Source organism: Pseudophryne corroboree, chromosome 1 (assembly GCF_028390025.1).
Source record: "Pseudophryne corroboree isolate aPseCor3 chromosome 1, aPseCor3.hap2, whole genome shotgun sequence".
Classification (NCBI taxonomy): domain Eukaryota; kingdom Metazoa; phylum Chordata; class Amphibia; order Anura; family Myobatrachidae; genus Pseudophryne; species Pseudophryne corroboree.
Window position 1 is genome coordinate 1,034,703,353 of NC_086444.1, and position 20,712 is coordinate 1,034,724,064.

General features: G+C 47.8%; 1 long non-coding RNA gene across 1 annotated transcript in view; it reads left to right on the forward strand.

Annotated features, from left to right (window-relative positions):
- The window catches only part of LOC134923608 (uncharacterized), a 211,205-nt gene that overhangs the window by 1,113 nt on the left and 189,380 nt on the right, over positions 1 to 20,712 (forward strand). The window lies entirely within an intron of this gene.

Below are 20,712 nucleotides of genomic sequence, written 5' to 3' on the forward strand. Positions count from 1 at the left end.
AACCTTTTTTCTACCAAGGGCAATTTAGATATTTAGAAAATCCTTCGGGGGCCATACAAAAATTATCAACTTAAAAATTAGCCTGCCCCCAATAGATATGCCCCCATTAGATATGAACCCTAGTAGCGCCGCTTACACACACACATTGAAAGAAAGACAAAACACAATACCAGCCACGCTCCTGCTTCCGGACCCTTGCCCTCTGCCTGGCTGCCCGCTCCTCAGAACTATGGGAGAGACGTCATGACCTCTCTCCCATAGCATTGCACAGGCACACACGCACACTGCCGGAGCTCAGGAGTGAGCTCCTGCCTCTGGCTGCTGCTGAAGGGAAGAAGCCAGGCGCCCGCTAGTAACAAAATCGCAGTGGGCGCCCAGCATCTCCCTTGGTTAGGTGACACTGGGAGGGCCGGATCAAGTGGCTTTGCGTGCCTTATACGGCCCGCGGGCCTGAGGTTCCCCACCCCTGATTTAGAGGATTGGGCTGTTCTTCTATCCAGAATGTTGCAGTAATCTGAAGCTGAAGCTTCTATTATCACACGGGGCATATCAATTAATAACCGTGGAGCTGTTGTGATTATTAATCCGTTTCTCTGTGGATATTTTAATTTTTACTTAAAAAAAATATCCCCGCTATGTACACAGGGAAACCCACAGGTACAGTGGTAGCGATAACAAGTTACTGCCCCAGCATTTTGGAGCAGTGCCAGTTTCCGAAATGGGGGCCGGACTGAGGCTGCGGGAGGGGGATCAAAAGATCTCTCTCCTGCTTCTATGACTCCATATTCTTAAATGAGTTTAAACTATCTGAAGATGGTGTAAACCAAAGGTTCTTAAACACGGTCCTCAAGGCACCCCAATGGTCCAGGTTTTAAGTATATCCATGCTTGGCCACAGGTAACTTTATTAGTACCTCAGTCAATTTGATGTAGCCATCTGTGATGAGCCATGGATACACTTAAAACCTGGACCATCGGGGTGCTTTGAGGGCCGCGTTTGAGAACCTCTTGTGTAAACTACATAGGGGTCAGATCGTTATCCCAGTTGATAATAATTGGGACTGTGATTTGTATTGCAAATGGACGATTATCCGTGGTGCATGGGACAGCTACACAAATTAAAACGACAAATTTCTCCAAAATACCAAGACTTTAGTGGGGCTTAAGTTATAGGGTGAGGCATTACTACTAAGCAATCAAATTTACATATTATAATTTTCTCATACGTCCTAGAGGATGTTGGGGTCCACTTCAGTGCCATGGGGTATAGACGGTCCCGCAGGAACCATGGGCACTTTAAGACTTTTTCATAATGTGAACTGGCTCCTCCCTCTATGCCCCTCCTCCAGACCTCATTTTAGAAAATGTGCCCAGGCAGAGTGGTCGCACTCTAGTGGAGCTCTACTGAGTTTCACTAAAAGACTTTATGTTAGGTTTTTTATTTTCAGGGAGACTGCTGGCAACAGTCTCCCTGCTTCGTGGGACTTAGGGGTAACAAGTAGGAACCAACTTCCTAAAGAGTTTCATGGCGCTGCTTCTGCTGACAGGACACCATTAGCTCCTGAAGGGTACTGAGGTACTGAACACTAGCTGCGGCTATGCGCTCACTCCCACAGCGTGCCGTCACCCCCCTAACAGAGCCAGAAGTCAGAAGACTGGTGAGTGTATTACCGGAGGTCTGCAGAGAGGGATCTCCGGTCGTCGTGATGGCTTAAGGTAACATGCAATCCATAACACAGTGCACAGCGGGGGGGGGGGGGGGGGGGCTGGGTAGCATGACACCTACTCTCACTGGCAAAAGGTGGCATATGATGCTGTGGCACAGTCCTACACCCCCGCCAGTATAAATATCTAGTTCACTAGCTGAGAAAAAACGCGCCATTGCAGGGGGCGGGGCTTCTTCCTCAGGCAGCCAGCACACTGCTCAGTGCCATTTTCCTCCAGCACACAGCAGGGGAGGAAACGCTGATCCTCCTCTCCACTTCTGAATCAAGTATCAGGGTGGTAAAAAGGGGGGAAGTGTATATTGTGGTTCTATAACCTATTATTGGCAATATATATAGCGCGGAAAGTCTCTGTGTAAAAAGTACGCTACAGGGATTTTTCTCTATCGTCCTAAGTGGATGCTGGGGTTCCTGAAAGGACCATGGGGAATAGCGGCTCCGCAGGAGACAGGGCACAAAAAAGTAAAGCTTTACTAGGTCAGGTGGTGTGCACTGGCTCCTCCCCCCATGACCCTCCTCCAGACTCCAGTTAGATTTTGTGCCCGAACGAGAAGGGTGCAATCTAGGTGGCTCTCCTAAAGAGCTGCTTAGAGAAAGTTTAGTTTAGGTTTTTTTCTTTACAGTGAGTCCTGCTGGCAACAGGATCACTGCAACGTGGGACTTAGGGGGAAAGTAGTAAACTCACCTGCATGCAGAGTGGATTTGCTGCTTGGCTACTGGACACCATTAGCTCCAGAGGGATCGAACACAGGCCCAGCCGTGGAGTCCGGTCCCGGAGCCGCGCCGCCGACCCCCTTGCAGATGCTGAAGCGTGAAGAGGTCCGGAAACCGGCGGCTGAAGACTCCTCAGTCTTCATAAGGTAGCGCACAGCACTGCAGCTGTGCGCCATTTTCCTCTCAGCACACTTCACTGGGCAGTCACTGAGGGTGCAGAGCGCTGGGGGGGGGCGCTCTGAGAGGCAAATATAAACCTTATACAAGGCTAAAAATACCTCACATATAGCCCATAGGGGCTATATGGAGATATTTAACCCCTGCCTGACTGGAAAAATAGCGGGAGAAGAACCCGCCGAAAAAGGGGCGGGGCCTATCTCCTCAGCACACGGCGCCATTTTCTGTCACAGCTCCGCTGGTCAGAACGGCTCCCAGGTCTCTCCCCTGCACTGCACTACAGAAACAGGGTAAAACAGAGAGGGGGGGCACATTAATGGCTATATATATATATATATTAAAGCAGCTATAAGGGAGCACTTAATATAAGGATATCCCTTGTATATATAGCGCTTTGTGGTGTGTGCTGGCAGACTCTCCCTCTGTCTCCCCAAAAGGGCTAGTGGGTCCTGTCTTCATTAGAGCATTCCCTGTGAGTTTGCGGTGTGTGTCGGTACGTGGTGTCGACATGTATGAGGACGATATTGGTGTGGAGGCGGAGCAATTGCCAAATATGCAGATGTCACCCCCCAGGGGGTCGACACCAGAATGGATGCCTTTATTTGTGGAATTACGTGATGGTTTATCTTCCCTTAAACAGTCAGTTGAGGACATGAGGCGGCCGGACAATCAATTAATGCCTGTCCAGGCGCCTCAAACATCGTCAGGGGCTGTAAAACGCCCTTTGCCTCAGTCGGTCGACACAGACCCAGACACGGGCACTGATTCCAGTGACGACGGTAGAAATTCAAACGTATTTTCCAGTAGGGCCACACGTTATATGATTTTGGCAATGAAGGAGACGTTACATTTAGCTGATACTACAGATACCGTAAAACAGGGTATTATGTATGGTGTGAAAAAACTACAAACAGTTTTTCCTGAATCAGAAGAATTAAATGACGTGTGTGATGAAGCGTGGGTTGCTCCTGATAAAAAGTTGATAATTTCAAAAAAGTTATTGGCATTATACCCTTTCCCGCCAGAGGTTAGGGCGCGCTGGGAAACACCCCCTAAGGTGGACAAGGCGCTCACACGCTTATCCAAACAAGTGGCGTTACCCTCTCCTGAGACGGCCGCACTTAAGGATCCATCAGATAGAAAGATGGAAGTTATTCAAAAGAATATATACACACATGCAGGTGTTATACTACGACCAGCTATAGCAACTGCCTGGATGTGCAGTGCTGGAGTAGTTTGGTCAGAATCCCTGATTGAAAATATTGATACCCTAGATAGGGACAATGTTTTACTGTCGTTAGAACAAATAAAGGATGCATTTATCTATATGCGTGATGCACAGAGGGATATTTGCACACTGGCATCTCGGGTGAGTGCTATGTCCATTTCAGCCAGAAGAGCCTTATGGACACGACAGTGGACAGGCGATGCGGATTCAAAACGTCACATGGAGGTTTTGCCGTATAAAGGGGAGGAGTTATTTGGAGTTGGTCTATCAGACTTGGTGGCCACGGCTACTGCCGGGAAATCCACTTTTTTACCTCAAGTCACTCCCCAACAGAGAAAGGCACCGACTTTTCAACCGCAGCCTTTTCGCTCCTACAAAAATAAGAGAGCAAAGGGCTTGTCGTACCTGCCACGAGGCAGAGGAAGAGGGAAGAGACACCAACAGGCAGCTCCTTCCCAGGAACAGAAGCCCTCCCCGGCTCCTGCAAAAACCTCAGCATGACGCTGGGGCCTCTCAAGCGGACTCGGGGACAGTGGGGGGCCGTCTCAAAAATTACAGCGCGCAGTGGGCTCACTCGCAGGTAGACCCCTGGATCCTGCAGAGAATATCTCAGGGGTACAGGTTGGAATTAGAGACGGATCCTCCTCATCGTTTCCTGAAGTCTGCCTTACCAACCGTCTCTTCCGAAAGGGAGAGGGTGTTGGAAGCCATTCACAAGCTGTACGCTCAGCAGGTGATAGTCAAAGTACCCCTATTACAACAAGGAAAGGGGTATTATTCCACTCTATTTGTGGTACCGAAGCCGGATGGCTCGGTAAGGCCTATTCTAAATCTGAAGTCCTTGAACCTCTACATAAAAAAGTTCAAGTTCAAGATGGAGTCACTCAGAGCAGTGATAGCGAACCTGGAAGAAGGGGACTTTATGGTATCCTTGGACATCAAGGATGCGTATCTACACGTTCCGATTTACCCCGCACACCAGGGGTACCTCAGGTTCATTGTTCAAAACTGTCACTATCAGTTTCAGACGCTGCCGTTCGGATTGTCCACGGCGCCTCGGGTCTTTACCAAGGTAATGGCCGAGATGATGATTCTTCTTCGAAGAAAAGGCGTATTAGTTATCCCATACTTGGACGATCTCCTAATAAGGGCAAGGTCCAGAGAACAGCTGGAGACAGCTTTAGCACTATCTCAAGAGGTGCTAAGACAACACGGGTGGATTCTGAATATTCCAAAATCCCATTTAATCCCGACAACTCGTCTGCTGTTCCTAGGAATGATTCTGGACACGGTTCAGAAAAAGGTTTTCCTTCCAGAGGAAAAAGCCAAGGAGTTATCCGATCTGGTCAGGAACCTCCTAAAACCAGGAAAAGTGTCAGTACATCAATGCACAAGAGTCCTGGGAAAAATGGTGGCTTCTTACGAAGCAATTCCATTCGGCAGATTCCATGCAAGGGTGTCACTTCTGTGGTGGTTGCAGAAGGCTCACCTATTAGAAGGCCGCAGATTCGGCATTCAGGATTGGATCCTGGTGACCACGGACGCCAGCCTGAGAGGCTGGGGAGCAGTCACACAAGGAAGAAACTTCCAGGGAGTATGGACGAGTCTGGAAAAGTCTCTTCACATAAACATTCTGGAACTAAGAGCAATCTACAATGCTCTAAGCCAGGCGGAACTTCTCCTGCAAGGAAAGCCGGTGTTGATTCAGTCGGACAACATCACGGCGGTCGCCCATGTAAACAGGCAGGGCGGCACAAGAAGCAGGAGTGCAATGGCAGAAGCTGCCAAGATTCTTCGCTGGGCGGAGAATCACGTGATAGCACTGTCAGCAGTGTTCATCCCGGGCGTGGACAACTGGGAAGCAGACTTCCTCAGCAGACACGATCTTCATCCGGGAGAGTGGGGTCTACATCCAGAAGTCTTCAACATGTTAATAGACCGTTGGGAAAGACCAATTGTAGACATGATGGCGTCTCGCCTCAACAAGAAACTGGACAAATATTGCGCCAGGTCAAGAGATCCACAGGCAATAGCTGTGGACGCACTGGTAACTCCTTGGGTGTACCAGTCAGTGTATGTGTTTCCTCCTCTGCCGCTCATACCAAAGGTATTGAAGATCATACGGCAAAGAAGAGTAAGAACAATACTAGTGGTTCCGGATTGGCCGAGAAGGACTTGGTATCCGGAACTTCAAGAGATGCTCACGGACGAACCGTGGCCTCTACCTCTGAGAAGGGACCTGCTACAGCAGGGTCCCTGTCTTTTTCAAGACTTACCGCGGCTGCGTTTGACGGCATGGCGGTTGAACGCCAGATCCTAAAAGGGAAAGGCATTCCAGAAGAAGTCATTCCTACCTTGATTAAGGCACGGAAGGAAGTCACCGTGAAACATTATCACCGCATTTGGCGAAAATATGTAGCGTGGTGCGAGGATCGGAAGGTTCCGACGGAGGAATTCCAACTGGGTCGTTTCCTACATTTCCTGCAATCAGGATTATCTATGGGTCTCAAATTGGGATCCATTAAGGTTCAAATTTCGGCCCTGTCAATATTCTTCCAAAAAGAATTGGCCTCTGTCCCTGAGGTCCAGACTTTTGTCAAGGGAGTACTGCATATACAGCCTCCTGTGGTGCCTCCGGTGGCACCGTGGGATCTAAATGTAGTTTTAGATTTCCTCAAATCCCATTGGTTTGAACCATTGAAAAAGGTGGATTTGAAATATCTCACATTGAAAGTGACTATGTTACTAGCCCTGGCCTCTGCCAGGAGAGTATCTGAATTGGCGGCTTTATCTTATAAAAGTCCTTATCTAATCTTCCATTCGGATAGGGCAGAACTGCGGACTCGTCCGCATTTTCTCCCTAAAGTGGTATCAGCATTTCATCTGAACCAACCTATTGTGGTGCCTGCGGCCACTAGCGACTTGGAGGACTCCAAGTTGTTGGACGTTGTCAGAGCCTTAAAAATATACATTGCAAGGACGGCTGGAGTCAGAAAATCTGACTCGCTGTTTATATTGTATGCACCCAACAAGTTGGGCGCACCTGCTTCTAAGCAGTCGATTGCTCGTTGGATTTGTAACACAATTCAACTTGCACATTCTGTGGCAGGCCTGCCACAGCCTAAAACTGTAAAAGCCCACTCCACAAGGAAGGTGGGCTCATCTTGGGCGGCTGCCCGAGGGGTCTCGGCATTACAACTCTGCCGAGCAGCTACGTGGTCGGGGGAGAACACGTTTGTAAAATTTTACAAATTTGATACCCTGGCAAAGGAGGACCTGGAGTTCTCTCATTCGGTGCTGCAGAGTCATCCGCACTCTCCCGCCCGTTTGGGAGCTTTGGTATAATCCCCATGGTCCTTTCAGGAACCCCAGCATCCACTTAGGACGATAGAGAAAATAAGAATTTACTTACCGATAATTCTATTTCTCGGAGTCCGTAGTGGATGCTGGGCGCCCATCCCAAGTGCGGATTATCTGCAATACTTGTACATAGTTATTGTTAACTAATTCGGGTTATTGTTAAGGAGCCATCTTTAAGAGGCCCTTTCTGTTGTCATACTGTTAACTGGGTTTAGATCACAAGTTGTACGGTGTGATTGGTGTGGCTGGTATGAGTCTTACCCGGGATTCAAAATGCCTCCCTTATTGTGTATGCTCGTCCGGGCACAGTACCTAACTGGAGTCTGGAGGAGGGTCATGGGGGGAGGAGCCAGTGCACACCACCTGACCTAGTAAAGCTTTACTTTTTTGTGCCCTGTCTCCTGCGGAGCCGCTATTCCCCATGGTCCTTTCAGGAACCCCAGCATCCACTACGGACTCCGAGAAATAGAATTATCGGTAAGTAAATTCTTATTTTTATCTCGGCGTACAAAGTACAAGACACAGGGATTTTTTCTTTAGGCACTGAGTTGTTGACTGGCAATTCCTTTCTGTGTCCCTCTGACAGATTTTACTGTGGGTCTGTCCCCTATATGCCTCGGAGTGTCTGTGGTGTGATTGTGCACATGTGTGACATGTCTGAGGCAGGGAGCTCTTCCCCTGAGGGAGCCATTTTAGGGACACAGAGTTGTAATGTGGTGGCGCTGCCGGCACACCAAGAGCCTGAATGGGTGAAAGAATTACGTGATAGTGTGAATCATATCAGTAAATCTGTCGAAGATGTGATTTTTAATAGTTCTGCCTTTTCATCCTTTTTATCCATGGTACACATAAAAGGTCATTTGCACAAATAGTACAAACTAATACCGACATGGAATCTGATTCCTGTGTCGACACTAGTGATTCCAGGGGAATAGATCCAAAGTTAGCAAAAAAAATTCAATATATGATTGTTGCTGTAAAGTAGTGATGTGCACCGGACATTTTTCGGGTTTTGTGTTTTGGTTTTGGATTCGGTTCCGCGGCCGTGTTTTGGATTCGGGCGCGTTTTGGCAAAACCTCTTTGAAATTTTTTTGTCGGATTCGGGTGTGTTTTGGATTCGGGAGTTGTTGTTTTTTCAAAAAACCCTAAAAAACAGCTTAAATCATAGAATTTGGGGGTCATTTTGATCCCATAGTATTATTAACCTCAATAACCATAATTTCCACTCATTTCCAGTCTATTCTGAACACCTCACACCTCACAATATTATTTTTAGTCCTAAAATTTGCACCGAGGTCGCTGGATGGCTAAGCTAAGCGACACAAGTGGCCGACACAAACGCCTGGCCCATCAAGGAGTGGCACTGCAGTGTCAGGCAGGATGGCACTTCAAAAAATAGTCCCCAAACAGCACATGATGCAAAGAAAAAAAGAGGAGCACCAAGGTCGCTGTGTGACTAAGCTAAGTGACACAAGTGGCCGACACAAACACCTGGCCCATCTAAGAGTGGCACTGCAGTGTCAGACAGGATGGCACTTCAAAAAAATTGTCCCCAAACAGCACATGATGCAAAGAAAAAAAGAGGCGCACCAAGGTCGCTGTGTGACTAAGCTAAGCGACACAAGTGGCCGACACAAACACCTGGCCCATCTAGGAGTGGCACTGCAGTGTCAGACAGGATGGCACTTCAAAAAAATTGTCCCCAAACAGCACATGATGCAAAGAAAAAAAGAGGCACACCACAGGTATAGAATGTAGATGGATAGTATACTTAATGACGACACAGAGGCAGTGGCGGATCTAGACTTAACTTTTAGGGGGGGCGGTTTAAGAATTATGACTCCTCCCCCTAACCATAGCCCCTCCCACTTAGTAATGCCCTTCCCGTTCGCTTCTAAAATTTCCTATTGTTGCCATTACTAATAAAATTTTGCCAGTTAGTGGAGAGAACCCTGCGCACTGGTGATACAGACTGCCAAATCGCCATTCCTTCCATCAGAGGTGGTAGAGGCTAAGACAGTCGGGCAATTTAAACATGCATGGGATAGACATAAGGATATTCTTACAAAGAAATAAGGATCAGATAAGGTTAGAGAGAAAAATAATGTAAAAAAAAAAAAGGGGGCAGACTAGATGGGCCAAGTGGTTCTTATCTGCCGACAAATTCTGTTTCTACAGCACACAGAATGAGCCGAAATTCACATTGTAGCACACTGAATGTGCCGACATTCACATTATAGCACACTGAATGAGCCGAAATTCACATCGTAGCACACTGTATGAGCTGAAATTCACATTGTAGCACACTGAATGAGCCGAAATTCACATTGTAGCACACTGAATGAGCTGAAATTCACATTATAGCACGCTGAATGAGCCGAAATTCACATTATAGCACACAGAATGAGCCAAAATTCACATTATAGCACACAGAATGAGCCGAAATTCACAATAAAGCACGCAGAATGAGGCAAAATTCACATTATAGCACACTGAGCCGAATTATGCGAAATTCACATTAAAGCACGCAGAATGAGGCAAAATTCACATTACAGCACACTGAGCCGAATGATGCGAAATTCACATTATAGCATGCAGAATGAGGCAAAATTCACATTATAGCACACTGTATGAGCCAAAATTCACGTTATAGCACACTGAGCCGAATGATGCGAAATTCACATTATAGCACGCAGAATGAGGCAAAATTCACATTATAGCACTGTATGAGCCAAAATTCACGTTATTGAACACTGAGCCGAATGATTCGAAATTCACATTATAGCACGCAGAATGAGGCAAAATTCACATTATAGCACTGTATGAGCCAAAATTCACGTTATTAGCACACTGGATGAGCCAAAATTCACGTTATAGCACACTGAATGAGCCGAATGAGGCGAAGTGCACATTACAGCACACTGAATGAGGCAAAATAATGCAGGGACATAATGCAGGGAGAAGAGAGGGGGGGGGGGGGGGGGGAGAGAAATGGGACACACACACACAGATATACATCACTGCTCCACAGACCTTCTATGACTGATTAATATAAACATTAATGTTCTGCAATATTGGTGTCAGCTACACAAATAACAGCTACATATGGTGATATTAAAATTAAGTAACTTCTAAACCTCCAAGGACTGAGACGAGCACTGTTGGCTATATAGGATATTGTGGGCCTGATTCTAAGTTGCACGCAATATCCACGTTCACGTACTAGAGTGTGTATTTGCAACTGCTCATGCACATAATTTTCCAAAGACTACGGCACACACACACACACACAACACACACACACACACACACACACACACACACACACACACCTACTCATAGATGGAGGCCGGGTCCCGCCAGGATATTGGGAACGGGTGGAGAGCGGAGCAGCGCGGCGGGGGACGAAGACAGAGAGAGAGCGTCCTGACGCGCGTACAGGGAGGAGGGGGCGTGCTCAGAACAGAGGCCGCTGTACGCGCGTCAGGACGCTCCTCTCTCTCCTCGTCCCCCGCCGCGCTGCACCGCTCTCTAACCCGTTCCCAATACCGCGGCGGGACCCAGCCTCCATCGCGCTGCCGGTATATGTAGGGGGGGCTTTCGCCCTAATCGCCCCCCGCTAAATCCGCCACTGCACAGAGGTAGGTACAGCAGTGGCCTTCCGTACCGTACTGCTATATATAGTATACTGGTGGTCACTGTGTCAGCAAACTGCAAAACTAAAATGCACCACAGGTATAGAATGTAGATGGATAGTATACTTAATGACGACACAGAAGTAGGTACAGCAGTGGCCTTCCGTACCGTACTGCTATATATAGTATACTGGTGGTCACTGTGTCAGCAAACTGCAAAACTAAAATGCACCACAGGTATAGAATGTAGATGGATAGTATACTTAATGACGACACAGAGGTAGGTACAGCAGTGGCCTTCCGTACCGTACTGCTATATATAGTATACTGGTGGTCACTGTGTCAGCAAACTGCAAAACTAAAATTCACCACAGGTATAGAATGTAGATGGATAGTATACTTAATGACGACACAGAGGTAGGTACAGCAGTGGCCTTCCGTACCATACTGCTATATATAGTATACTGGTGGTCACTGTGTCAGCAAACTGCAAAACTAAAATGCACCACAGGTATAGAATGTAGATGGATAGTATACTTAATGACGACACAGAGGTAGGTACAGCAGTGGCCTTCCGTACCGTACTGCTATATATAGTATACTGGTGGTCACTGTGTCAGCAAACTGCAAAACTAAAATGCACCACAGGTATAGAATGTAGATGGATAGTATACTTAATGACGACACAGAGGTAGGTACAGCAGTGGCCTTCCGTACCGTACTGCTATATATAGTATACTGGTGGTCACTGTGTCAGCAAACTGCAAAACTAAAATGCACCACAGGTATAGAATGTAGATGGATAGTATACTTAATGACGACACAGAGGTAGGTACAGCAGTGGCCTTCCGTACCGTACTGCTATATATACTGGTGGTCACTGTGTCAGCAAACTGCACAACTGAAATGCACCACAGGTATAGTATGTAGATGGATAGTATACTTAATGACGACACAGAGGTAGGTACAGCAGTGGCCTTCCGTACCGTACTGCTATATATACTGGTGGTCACTGTGTCAGCAAACTGCACAACTGAAATGCACCACAGGTATAGAATCTAGATGGATAGTATACTTAATGACGACACAGAGGTAGGTACAGCAGTGGCCTACTGTACCGTAATGCTATATATTATATACTGGTGGTCATTGGTCAGCAAAACTCTGCACTGTACTCCTCCTATATAATATTATACTGGTGGTCCCCAGTCCCCACAATAAAGCAGCACACTGAGCACAGGTATGGAGTGTTTTTCAGGCAGACAACGTGTACTGGTGGTCACTGTCAGCAAAACTCTGCACTGTACTCCTGCTATATAATACAGCTGCTCCCCAGTCCCCCAATTAAGCAGTGTGAGCACAGATATATGCAGCACACTGAGCACAGATATGGAGCGTTTTTTTCAGGCAGAGAACGGATAACTGGTGGTCACTGATCAGCAAAAGTCTGCACTGTACTCCTCCTATAGTATACAGCTGCTCCCCAGCCCTCCCCACAATTAAGCAATAGTGCACAATCAAGTTCAACAATAACTGAGAGGACGCCAGCCACGTCCTCTCCCTAACATTTCCAATGCACGAGTGAAAATGGCGGCGACGCGCGGCTGCTTATATAGAATCCGAATCTCGCGAGAATCCGACAGCGGGATGATGACGTTCGGGCGCGCTCGGGTTACCCGAGCCATACGGGAGAATCCGAGTATGGCTCGGACCCGTGTAAAAAGGGTGAAGTTCGGGGGGGGTTCGGTTTCCGAGAAACCGAACCCGCTCATCACTACTTTAAAGGAGGTGTTAGAAGTTACGGAGGCCCCTCCTTTACCACAGGAGAAGGCTTATTTTTGTAAGGAAAAGAAAATTAATGTAACTTTTCCTCCATCTCATGAGCTAAACAGTCTCTTTGAGGGAGTTTGGACAAATCCTGAAAAGAAATTTCAGGTTCCCAAAAGAATTTAGGTAGCTTATCCTTTCCCTGCAGAGGACAGGAAAAGGTGGGAGTCACCCCCTGTTTTAGACAGTGCCCTGTCGAGGTTAACAAAAAAGGTTATTCTCCCTGCGCCTGGGACGGCTTCACTTAAGGAGCCGGCAGAACGCAAGTTGGAGACTACGTTGAAATCTATTTATGTGGCCAATGGGACATTACTCAGGCCTACCATTGCCTGTGCGTGGGTGAGTAATGCTATTGAAAAATGGTCAGAAAACTTGTCATCAGACATTGACACAATAGATAGAGACGAGATACTCCTAAAGTTAGGTCATATCAAAGACGCTGCTGCGTATATGCTAGAAGCCATGAAAGATATTGGTCTCTTGGGATCAAGAGCCGCTACCATGGCAATCTCAGCACGGAGGGCGTTTTGGATTCACCAATGGAATGCTGATGCAGATTCCAAAAGGAATATGGAGGCTCTCCCGTACAAAATTGAGGCCTTGTTTGGAGATGGGCTGGATGCTTTAGTTTCTGCGGCTACCGCGGGTAAGTCGACATTATTGCCTTATGCTCCTGCACCGGCAAAAAAGACACATCACTCTCAGATACAGTCCTTTCGGCCCAATAAGTACAGAAAGGATAAAGGTTCCCCTTTCTTTGCGGGTAGACGAAGGGGAAAAGGCAAAAAGTCCACAGTGTCTCCGGGATCACAGGAGCAGAAATCAACCTCTGCTTCTGCCAAATCTTCAGCACGACGCTGCGGCTCCCTTGCAGGAGTCCGCTCAGGTGGGGGCACGTCTGAAACTCTTCAGTCACTTCTGGGTTCAATCTGGCCTGGACCCGTGGATCATACAAATAGTGTCCCAAGGGTACAAACTGGAGTTTCAAGACATTCCCCCATGCCGATTTTTCAAATCGACCTTACCAGCTTCTGTCCCGGACAGGGAAGTGGTAGCAGCGGCAGTACAAAACTTGTGTCAGGATCATGTCATTGTCCTGGTTCCATTGTTACAACAAGGAGAAGGGTTTTATTCAAGCCTATTTGTAGTTCCGAAGCCGGACGTCTCAGTCAGACCGATTCTAAACCTGAAAAATCTGAATCTCTACCAGCAAAGGTTCAAGTTCAAGATGGAATCTCTGAGGGCAGTGATTTCCAGTCTGGAGGAGGGGGAATTCATGGTGTCAGTGGACATAAAAGATGCCTACTTACATGTTCCCATTTATCCTCCACATTAAGCTTATCTGAGATTCGCAGTGCAGGATTGTCATTACCAATTTCAGACGTTGCCGTTTGGACTCTCCATGGCACGAGGGTGTTCACCAAGGTGATGGCGGAGATGATGGTCCTCCTTCGACAGCAAGGAGTCAATATAATTCCTTACCTGGACGATCTCCTGATAAATGCGAGGTCTAGGGAAAGGTTGGTGCAGAACATTGCACTCTCCCTGACAGTACTTCAACATCACGGATGGATCATAAATTTTCCAAAGTCACAATTGGAACCGACGACAAGATTGTCCTTTCTGGGGATGATACTGGACACAGAAGTACAGAGGGTATTTCTTCCAGTAGAAAAGGCTCTGGAAATCCAGAGAATGGTCAAACAAATTCTGAAACCAACAAGAGTGTTGATTCATCAATGCATTCGGTTGTTGGGAAAGATGGTAGCGGCCTACGAGGCCATACAGTTTGGCCGATTCCATGCCAGAGTATTCCAGTGGGACCTATTGGACAAGTGGTCTGGATCCCATCTACACATGCATCAAAGGATAATCCTGTCATCCAAAGCCAGAATTTCACTCCTGTGGTGGCGACACAGTTCTCACCTCCTAGAGGGACGCAGGTTTGGGATTCAAGACTGGATCCTGGTGACCACAGTGCAAGTCTCCGAGGCTGGGGAGCAGTCACACAGGGGGAGAGCTTCCAAGGAAGATGGTCAAGTCAAGAAACTTGTCTTCACATAAACGTTCTGGAGTTGAGAGCCATTTACAACGGCCTTCCACAAGCGATGCATCTTCTTCAAGATCAACCCGTACAGATCCAGTCGGACAATGTAACAGCAGTCGCGTACATAAACTGTCAGGGCGGAACGAAAAGCAGAGCGGCAATGGCAGAGGTGTCAAAGATCCTCCTCTGGGCAGAAAGACATGCAAGAGCTCTGTCGGCAATTTTTATTCCAGGAGTGGACAACTGGGAAGCAGACTTCCTCAGCAGACACGATCTCCATTCAGGAGAATGGGCCTCCACCCAGAAGTCTTCGTAGAGGTGACAGGTCTTTGGGGAGTTCCTCAAGTAGACATGATGGCATCTCGTCTCAACAAGAAGCTTCAGAGCTTTTTATTGTTCCAGGTCGAGAGACCCTCAAGCAATAGCAGTGGATGCACTAGTGACCCAGTGGGTGTTTCGGTCGGTATATGTCTTCCCTCTACTTCCACTCATTCCGAAAGTTCTCAAGCTCATAAGAAGAACAGCCGTTCGAGCGATCCTCATTGTCCCAGACTGGCCAAGGAGGGCTTGGTATCCAGATCTTCAGGAGTTGCTCAAAGAAGATCCTCGGCCTCTTCCTCTTCGCGAGGACCTGCTGCAGCAGGGGCCGTGCGTGTATCAAGACTTACCGCGGTTACGTTTGACGGCATGGCTGTTGAGTGCCGGATCCTAGCCCGAAAGGGTATTCCCAAAGAAGTCATTCCCACTCTTATTCAGGCCAGGAAAGGAGTAACGTCTAAACATTAGGAGAAAATATGTGTCTTGGTGTGAAACCAAGAAGACTCCAACGGAAGAGTTTCAGTTAGGATGTTTTCTCCATTTTCTCCAGGCGGGTGTGGATGCGGGCCTACGATTGGGTTCAATCAAGGTCCAGATTTCGACCTTGTCCGTTTTCTTTTAGAAACAATTGGCCTCCCTTTCAGAAGTTCAGACATTCGTGAAAGGGTTTCTGCACATCCAACCTCCATTTGTGCCTCCTGTGGCACCATGGGATCTTAACGTGGTGTTGCAGTTCCTTCAATCAGATTGGTTTGAACCTCTGCAGGAGATAGAGTTGAAGTTTCTCACTTGGAAAGTGGTCATGCTGTTGGCCTTGGCATCTGCAAGAAGGGTGTCTGAGTTAGTTGCCTTGTCTCACAAGAGCCCTTACTTGGTTTTCCATGAAGATAGGGCTGAGTTAAGAACTCGTCAGCAATTTCTTCCAAAGGTGGTTTCTTCTTTCCATATAAACCAGCCTATTGTGGTGCTAGTGGCTACTGACACCTTCGCTGCTTCAAAGTCTTTTGATGTGGGTGGTCAGGGCTTTGAGGATCTATATCGCAAGAACAGCTCGGATACGTAAAACAGGGGCTCTGTTTGTCCTGTATGCTCCCAACAAGATTGGGTGTCCTGCTTCTAAGCAGACTATTGCGCGCTGGATCAGAGGTACGATTCAGCACGCTCATTCTACGGCAGGATTGCTGATACTGAATTCGGTGACTGCCCATTCTACTAGGAAGGTGGGCTCATCTTTGGCGGCTGCCCGGGGGAGTCTCGGCATTGCAGCTTTGCCGAGCAGCTACTTGGTCAGGGCCAAACACGTTTGCTAAGTTTTACAAGTTTGACACCTTGGCCGACGAGGACCTAAAGTTTGGTCAATCGGTGCTGCAGGGTCATTCGCACTCTTCCGCCCGTACTGGAGCTTTGGTGTAACCCCATGGTACTGAAGTGGACCCCAGCATCCTCTAGGACGTATGAGAAAACAGTATTTTAATACCTACCGGTAAATCCTTTTCTCCTAGTCCGTAGAGGATGCTGGGCACCCAGCCCAGTGCGTACTTTACATGCAGTTGTTAATTTGTTAATAATGTTTCAGCACGGTTGCTGCAATGTTCTTGCCCTTTGGCATGTGTTTTGTTGAATGCCATATGTGCAGCATGGTTGAAGTGTGAGCTGGTATGAATCTCACCATTAACTTAAAAGTAAATCCTTTTCTCGAAATGTCCGTCTCCCTGGGCACAGTTCCTATACTGAGGTCTGGAGGAGGGGCATAGAGGGTGGAGCCAGTTCACACTCTGAAAAAGTCTTTTAGTGCCCATGGCTCCTGCGGAACCGTTTATACCCCATGGTACTGAAGTGGACCCCAGCATCCTCTACGGACTAGGAGAAAAGGATTTACCGGTAGGTATTAAAATTCTGTTGTTATTATTATTATTCAATTTTATTTATAAGGCTCCACAAGTGTTTTGCAGCACCGCACAAAGGACAGTACAAGGAGACAAACTTAGCATTACAGTAAATAAATAACAAAAATAAAGTACAGGTAACAAGGAGCACCACACATTCTCAAGACATAATACAGCTAAGATGTAAGTAGTGAGGGAGTGATCATCGTACTACTAGGGGCTGGTGGCCATAGATGGAGATCAGCCTTTACCAGCAAGAAAAAAAGCGGTATAGATGGTCGCTGAGTAGGGGAGAGCTGCGAGTGAACTGTGTCGTGAAGAGGGCTTAGATAACAAGAGGAAAGAGGGCTCTGCTCTGAAGAGCTAACAATCTAGTGGGAAGGGGCGACAGACAGATGACATGAGGTGCAAGCAAGCGGGAGGTAGCCTGATGGAAGTATGCAAGCAAAGCAGTGATGTTCAAGGCATGAGGCAGGGGGATGGAGGAGCAGCCTCAGGACTAGGTTATGCATCGGGACAAATTCTTAACAGACCAATTTCTTAAAAGACAAGTTTAAAAGGGTAAAAATTGAAATGTGTGTGATGCACAGGACTTTATGTTCACTTTCTGGAGAATCACCCTAATTCATACTTGCCTACCTGACCCTCTCCATGAGGGAGAAAATGCTCTGTTCCTGGACTTTCCTGGTAATGTATGATTGCCATCACCTGTAGTGTAGTATCAATTAACTAGCTCACCACAGGTGATGGCAATCATACATTATCAGGAAAGTCCAGGAACAGAGCACTTTCTCCCTCATGGAGAGGGTCAGGTAGGCAAGTATGCCCTAATTACCATTGGTATCCGATTTTTAGGTTGACATCACTTAAGTCGACACTCATTAGGTTGACCACTATTGGCCGACATTGTCTTTTGGTTGACATGGTCACTAGGTCAACATGGCAAATGTCGACACATGAAAAAGTCGACACGAGTTTTTAAAAAAAATATTTAATTTTTAGAAGTTTTTCATACTTTACAATCGAGGCGGACTACGACTGGGAATAGTAACGTTGCCCGGTCGCTAGCCATGCGAGGGGACATGGTGCACTACTTGGGCTTCCCGGTCATTGTACGAAGAAAACTACACCATTTTTTAAAAACAAACCTCATGTCGACCTTTTTGCATACAACCTTTTCCACGTCGACCTATTTCAGGTGTCGACCTAGTCACGGTCGACCAATAGTGGTCGACCTAATGACTGTTGACCTAGTTTCTGTCGACCCAACGATCCACACCCTTTAGCATTCTGCAAGAGATTTGTGAAATCTCCTATATTATGCTATTAGTAAATGGCCACAAATCATAAAATTATGCAGAAACTTCAGTTTCTATATAAGTTTATGGAAAAAAAGCTTTAAATAAGCCCCACAACCAGGAGCCATTCCAAGGTTAACTTTCATAATTTAATTTTACCTGGAACTTTACAGAATCTGAGTGGTTGTAGTACCTTTTTCATACACCTCCATTTTCTGTATCTTAGGACAGCTCCAGAGGTCATAGAAAAGATCAGTCTTCAGAGCAATGCACTTAGGTTATATCTGAAATGTTCATAACTTTAGATCTACCCTTGTGAAGAGGTAGACAGGCATGCCTTCTTAAAAGTCAGGGTATATAGGGGGGTCATTCCGAGTTGATCGTAGCTGTGATAAATTTAGCACAGCTACGATCATCCACACTGATGTGGGGGGACGCCCAGCACAGGGCTATCCCGCCCCGCATGTCAGTCCCTGTCCCGTCGCTGAAGTACAAAAGCATCGCACAGCGGCAATGCTTTTGTACTTCAGGAGTAGCTCCGACCAGCGCAGCTTTTGCGCGCTGGCCGGGAGCTACTCCTCGCTGCCTGGCTTGCAGCGGCTCCATGTGACGTCACCCGGCTGCTTCGGCCCGTCCCCCGCAAAACAGCAGCAAAACGCAGCTGTGCCGCCCCCTCCTGCCCAGCGCCCGCCTCTGCCAGTCAATCAGGCAGAGGCGATCGCTAAGCAACGACAGCCGTCGGCTGTCAGCCATGCGCCGGCGCACTGCAGCGACGGCGCATGTGCAGTTCTAACCTGATCGCTGTGTTGCGATAAACTGCAGCGAGCGATGAGGTCAGAATGACCCCCTTAGTGAGGACAAATTTGTAGAATTACATTTATACTTGTGTTGGGAGGTCCGAGGGCATTTGGGAAGTTTGGAGTAGCAGTTGTGATATGTAAGGGAGATCTAGGGGGCATGTGGGAAGTGTTTGGGGCATATTGGAGTTGTAGGTGCAATATGTGGGGAGCTCTGAGGAGGCGTGTGGGGGAATGTTGTAGAACTTGTCGGAGCTGAGGGCTTTTAAGTGTTTGAGGGTATTTGCGGCACTCTGTGGTAAGTGTGCGTTATATGGGGCTGTTCTGGAGTAGGCAGGTGCCTTTTTGGATGAGCAATGCAGACATGCCACAGTTGTTTTGAAGCTATATCTTAATTTCTCATACGTCCTAGGGGATGCTGGGGACGACATCAAGATCATGGGGGTATAGACGGGATCCGCAGGAGACATGGGCACTCTAAAGACTTTTCATTGGGTGTGAACTGGCTCCTCCCTCTATGCCCCTCCTCCAGACCTCAGTTTTAGAAATGTGCCCAGGTCGACTGGATGCACTCTGAGGAGCTCTACTGAGTTTCTCTGAAAAGACTTATATTAGGTTTTTTTATTTTCAGGGAGATCTGCTGGCATTAGACTCCTTGCTTCGAGGGACTGAGGGGGCAGAAGCAGAACCAACTTCCTAAAGAGTTTCATTGCTCTGCTTCTGGCTGACAGGACACCATTAGCTCCTGAAGGGTACTGAACGCTAGCCGTGCCTAGATGCTCACTATCACAGCACGCCATCACCCCACCCCAGAGCCAGAAGTCAGAAGACAGGTGAGTATGAGAAGAATGATCTTCAATCAAGTAAGTGACGGCTGAGGTGCGGCGCGGCTGGCGGGAGCGCAGCGCGCCATTGCTGCCCACACACACACAGACACTGCAGGGTCCAGGACGCGGGGGGGCGCCCTGAGCAGCAAGAAAAATACCTCAAACTGGCTAAAAGGGTGCATAAGATGCCGCTGGCACAGCCCTACCCCCGCCAGTATAAATAATATGTAATATACCGAGTGTAAGGATGCGCCATTGTGGGGGCGGAGCTTCTTCCTCAGGCAGCCATCACACTACTCGGCGCCATTTTCTCTCCTCAGGCTGCAGAGAACACGCTGGTCCTCTCCTCCACTTCTGACAAGTACAGGGTGCTATTAAGGGGGGGCACAAAGCGATTGTGGTGCATTTGATAGTGTATATTTCTCTATCGTCCTAGTGGATGCTGGGGTTCCTGAAAGGACCATGGGGAATAGCGGCTCCGCAGGAGACAGGGCACAAAAAGTAAAGCTTTAGGATCAGGTGGTGTGCACTGGCTCCTCCCCCTATGACCCTCCTCCAAGCCTCAGTTAGATTTTTGTGCCCGGCCGAGAAGGGTGCAATCTAGGTGGCTCTCCTAAAGAGCTGCTTAGAAAAGTTTAGCTTAGGTTTTTTTATTTTACAGTGAGTCCTGCTGGCAACAGGATCACTGCAACGAGGGACTTAGGGGAGAAGAAGTGAACTCACCTGCGTGCAGGATGGATTGGCTTCTTGGCTACTGGACATTAGCTCCAGAGGGACGATCACAGGTACAGCCTGGATGGTCACCGGAGCCTCGCCGCCGGCCCCCTTGCAGATGCTGAAACGAGAAGAGGTCCAGAATCGGCGGCATGAAGAC